Source organism: Taudactylus pleione, unplaced genomic scaffold (assembly GCF_031769625.1).
Source record: "Taudactylus pleione unplaced genomic scaffold, aTauple2 ptg000354l, whole genome shotgun sequence".
In the NCBI taxonomy this organism is placed as follows: Eukaryota; Metazoa; Chordata; class Amphibia; order Anura; family Myobatrachidae; genus Taudactylus; species Taudactylus pleione.
Genome location: NW_028284755.1, coordinates 735,734 through 741,578, shown reverse-complemented (window position 1 = coordinate 741,578; position 5,845 = coordinate 735,734). Strand labels below are relative to the sequence as shown.

Genomic DNA, 5,845 nt, shown 5'->3' with positions numbered 1-5,845 from the left:
TGGTGAGTATGAACTGTAGCAAACCATTTTTAATTACAAAATAAGCTGCACCTCCAGTAGATTAAGAAGCCTTCTCTACGCCATTAACCTCAACCACATCTTAAATGCATTTGTGGTACCCCAGATAATATTTATATTTATTTGTTTGTTTACAAAGTTGTGGTAAATGGATTATCACAGACCCTAGTGTTACATTCTGTAGGTGCATCTGGAAGGAGTAGCTCTTGTCCCAACTCTTCTCTTTAGCAGTTATCTTCCCCCTTTAACCACGGAAGAGAAGCAAGGATCTCTTCCCCAGAGACATAGGGCAATTAGACCATAAAGCCAAGGTAAAGTGTGCTGGCATAGAAAACACAAATAAACACAGAATTATATTATTCACAAAAATGGCACCTGCTATATTACAGCTCACTAGCTCTACACACAAATTCCACTAAACTGTTATAACACTTACTACTGATACCACTTCACAAATGCATTGGTATTATGCTTGACCTTTGTCACTATGCAGTTAACACTTAACTAACTACTGTATAATTATACTGTCTATCTAACTCTCTAAAATGTCCACCATACTACTGTATTTACAAGATGGCCCCTCCTAGGGCTTGCATATTGGGGTACCTGGGTTTCATTTGACTTTTTAGGGAATATTTACTAAAGGTTGATTTTGCATTTTAGGGTCTAAATAATATATTTACTAACAGATGATTTTTGAAAAAAAATTTTAAACAATGTCAAAAATCATCTGTTAGTAAATGTGTAATTTAGGGGTATATTTACTGATCGTTGATTTGGTCCTATTATTTTTGGTCGATTTTGGTTGATTTTTGGTTGATTTTGTGTTTCAGGGTCTAAATCACACATTCGCTTAGAGATGATTTTTTTGACATCGTTTAAACAAAAAAAGATGTAAAAAATCATCTGAATACCGGGAATCTGCCCATTCTGCCCAGGTGCAGAATGGGTTCGGCATGATTGCACACAGCCCCAGCTATGACTCTGCCTGATTGATAGGCAGAGGCACTCTTGAGGAGGTGCGAGGGTGGGGATGGCTGGCATTCCCCGAAACAAGGGTGTGTTGCCCCCTTTTACTGGGAGTAGCAAGGCCAGGGGCTGCGTCCATGGATGCATTCCTGGCCTCGCAAGCCAGCCAGCCCATGTAAGCTAAGGCTTACCCAGCTGGCTGGCGCAAATGCAGCAGAGGGTGCCAGACACCTCCTGCTGAATTTGCATATTTGCAAGGATGGAATTGCAAAGCTGCTTGTGTGTAGCTTTGCAATTCCGTTCTCTGCTAAATCAGTCCCACAGTGCCCATCAGTACTCACCTTCCATGAATCCTTCCAGCTCTGATTTATTTGTAAAACATTTTAGGATTGCCCATTGACCAATGTTGGTTAGCAACAATAGTGACTAGTTTTACCATTGATGGGTTCCACTGCAGTGAACACTGGTGGGAAGCCCCCGATGGTTAGTGTCAGCCGTAGTCTGCACAAGTATGGACTCCATCTGCCCATGCTCAGAGTTAGATCACCAGTGGTTCAACCATCGATGGTATCTAGTCATTGGTTAAAAATCATCAAACATCAATGACAGAGGCGTTGACACTCATCCCTATGGTCTGTATTCAGCACTATTTAGCAATAGATCTCTCTCACTGCTCCAAGATGTCTCTAAGGTATGCAGTCAATGTGTTACCATGAAATATGTCAACAGCAGAAAATCAACATTGATTATGTCAACATGGTTAAAATGTCAACATCATCAATGTCAACACCTGCAAAATGTTGATATTGCCAGAATTTTGACATCAGAAATGTTGACATTGTCATAATGTTGATATTTCAATGAGGATTACAGTTAGGGCGTTCATTAGGGTTAAGGTTAGCATAAGGGTTAGCGTTAGTGTTGCTATTACGGTTAGGGACAGAATATCAAAAAATTTTGATATTCTAACAATGTTGACATAACATCTGTGCCGACATGCTGAATGAATATAAATATATGAACATGTTCAATGTCAATATTACGACCACATTCTCATGTCGATATAACAAATGTTGACATTGTGAATGTCAGACATATATACCAAACCCGTCTTGTCTATGCCTAACCTGCAGGTGTTCCTATGGGATCCGTTCCTCTGAGGGGGGGGTGGAGGGGGGGGGGGCACCAAAAATAAATTATATATTTCGCCCCCCTACAAAATCGTTCCGACACCCCTGTATATATATCAGAGAGCAGTTAGTTTTGGCCATGCACCAGATTGGCAGTAACTCAGTAACTTGGTAGACACAGGACGTGGACCAAGATTATAAAAATAGGGATGTATAATTGCCAAATATGGTAACATATATGTTTACTACTTTGCTCCTGAACTAGCATTAACAGCACTTTACATCTGCTATTTTCATCTGCTCTACTAATACAAAGGTATTTTCATGCTGCACTTCAATTAAGGAGTTGATTATCCTCCCTTCGCATTTCATGGGAACATTTTAATTTGTTATTGGGCCTGATTCAGAGCTGTACGCAATGCACATGCTGTGTACATATATATTAATGCTGCAGGAGGCATCTGAGGACAAAAGACGCCTCCTCCTGGCATTGCAAATCCGAGTGCTGCATCCACAGGCACAGCACCGGATCACCATCTTGACCATCACTCACGATGGTTGCAGCATCGTCCATCTGAGTAAGCCTAATAATACTCAGATTTTCCACCTCAACTGTGCTGCAAAGGTCAGTAAATCTGCATCAGAATAGGCAGACACTGGGCTCGGCACTCCCAAACATGGAGACGACATGCCCCTGTATTCAGGAATGCTGGCCAGTGCCGCCCCAAACAGCTGTGTGCGGTGACACTGACATTCATTTTAATAACAGGAACCTATTATCCTCCATTCACACTTCATGGGAATATTTTAATTAATTAACAACTGTCCCTCTGTGGCAACAAAGGGCCTTATTTATCAGCAATTGATATTCTTTTTAGCACTTGTTACTAATCCTAAATGGTGCTCCAACCAATCAACTCCTAACTGTCATGTGTTTGAAAAATGACAGTTAGGAGCTGATTGGTTGGAGCATTTAAGATTGGTAACGAGTGCTACCAAGAATATAACTCGTTGATAAATATATATGCAGATATTAACCTTTATATCCCCAGTGGTTTTCAGGTGCTTAGTGTTTCCATATTTGTATTCTTTGATGTTATGCCTATGCAAAATTTACTGTGAACTAAACATCTAAGGAATGTTATTGATAAAAACATCAAAGCTCTTGAACTACTTAAGTTTTGGGTACTGTAGTCCATGTTATGTTCAATTGCATGAGCGATATTGGTGGAGTGCAGAACTTATATAAAATTATTCTCCTTAAATTATGCATAACATAAACAATGAAACTGGTCTGCTCGTGATCAAGTTTGTAAATCCAATTGACACTGGCAGGCATGGGTGTGTTAAAGAAACTACTAATACTAACCACTTTTCTTGTTTTATTACTATAGTGAGCTTCCAGAGATCACCTTGAAATCTCGCCTACTACAGCTAAAATGCCATTTCACTTGGAGGCTTCTGGAAAAGGATACTGATATTGATGATTTACAAAACAGAGTGCACAGCCAGCTGACATATCTGGTCACTAAGCGCAAATACATGGTGTACAATCTACTGGCCTACATAATGCACCTTAGAGGAGACTACACCAAAGCCATTGCCAATCTACAGATAGCGGAAGAAAACATTACAGCGAACAATCCAGGTGGGACAGATAAAAAGTATCTTGTGACATTTGGGGACTACGCCTGGGTGTACTACTACTTAAAGCGATATGAAGACTCTCAGAAGTACATAGACAAGACAAACCAAATTAATAAGGAATTACAACTTTCCCTGAATGATAGTCAAGATATAGCTGAGATTTATGGGGAACAAGGTTGGTCGTTGTTAACATTTTGTGGCCGATATTATGAAAAAGCTAAAGAATGTTTTGAGAAGGCTCTTGAGCTAGATCCAGAAGATCCTGAGTGGAACTCTGGCTATGCAACAGTGGTTTATCGATTGGAAGGATTCAATGTCAGAATATTCACTGCTTCAGAATGCAGATCATTACCGCTGTTGGAACGCGCAGTAGCACTAAATCCAGAGGATGCTGTGGTGAAGGCACTTCTTGCATTGAAGCTACAAGACCTAAAAAGAGGGGATGAGGGAATTATATATGTTGAAGAAGCCCTAGAACAAACTCTAAACCTTCCATATCTACTTCGCTATGTGGCAAAGTTTTACAGAAGAGCTGGGCTGGAGGATGAAGCTCTGCGGGTCCTAAATGGTGCACTAGATCTTATACCTTCCTCTGATTTTCTACATCACCAAATAGGACTATGTTACAGGCAGAAGAAATTTAATAAAAAGAAGACATTTGGAAATATGAACAACCAAATCAGACAAATACACACAGGGGAAATTAATGAACTCACCCAAAAAGCCATATTTCACTTTGAAAAAGCAGTGGAATGCAAAAAAACCTTTGTACATGCATACATAGACCTAGCAAAAATGTACAGTGAAGCAAAGGAAAATAGAAAAGCAGAAGATACATTTGAAAAGGCTTTGGCGCTTCCCAATGTTATAGATGAAGAGAAGCAGCAGATCCACTACTTTTATGGACGTTTTCAAGAATATATCAAGAAATCTGAAAGTGAAGCTATAAAACATTATAAAAAAGGCCACCAGATAACTAATCCAAGCGAAACCAGGGAAAACTGTGAGAGAGCTTTAAAAAGAATAGCGGAAAGGTAGATTCGGGGGTGGCACAGAGATCCTCTGGGGTTTGGTTTGCTTGGATTTGTCTATAAGAATAATGGGAAAACCTCAGAGGCAATTGAGAGCTATGAAACAGCCTTGCAATATGACCCTTACAATGAGGAATATCTGAGCGATCTCTGTGAGCTGAAGTTGAATGTAAATCTATATAAGAGACACAATAATGTGGATTTCTCTCACTGTAAATAGGGTCTGATCAGCACGGATAACAATTGCAACTGCATAAACAGATCGAGCAATGTTAGTTACTGCACAATCATGTGTATGCACAGCACTGCGCGTGCATGGCAATCGCAATAGTAATCCATCGCAGAGTAAGTGGCAGGCTGTCAGCAGTTGGGGGTGGTGACAGGGGAGTGGTCAGAGAAATGCAAGCGTGCCTGTCCGTTTGAATTTCGAATGCCGTTTCCTGGATGTGCATAATTAAGGCACTGTGATGGCTTACTGTGTGCAATCTGGCTTGCAGTAATTGTGCATGAGGGAACGATGTTTTTCGATGTTACCGATGTTTGTGCTGGATTGCAAGGTAGGACGGATGTGAGAAAGCAGATGTAGACGTCTTTATGGCGGCTGAGCTTTTGCAAGGATTAGCATATTTTCAAAGCTTCATTGTGTGTATAATCGCAGCTGCGATCCGTGCTGAATCAGGCCCATAATCACAACTTGCACGCAATTATTAGAGTTTCAATCATTTATTATACTTGTGAACACTTTCACTAAGAGAATCAGGTGGAGGACATTTCAGTGTACAGTAAGGGAATGGAGAGAGATGCAAGTCAACCGTGTGCCCCAATTTATACCTACATGTATTTAGAATACTCGTAGAAGATGGTGCAAGTTTCCAAGCTGATGATAAGTGCACATGACATATTTAAACACTACTTTTAAAATTCCACATATGAAATACATGCAACACAAAATACATCCAGAAAATGTAAGTGAATGGACGCATTTTTCTTTGTTTTCAAAATAAGCACTTTTACACATAACTCTAAATGAGGCTCTATATGTAAATACTT

General features: G+C 40.1%; 1 pseudogene; it reads left to right on the top strand.

The window, feature by feature from the left end:
- Nucleotides 1–1,667: 1,667 nt before the first annotated feature.
- Nucleotides 1,668–5,015, top strand: LOC148508578 (interferon-induced protein with tetratricopeptide repeats 5-like; annotated as a pseudogene).
- The last annotated feature ends 830 nt before the right edge of the window (nucleotides 5,016–5,845 follow it).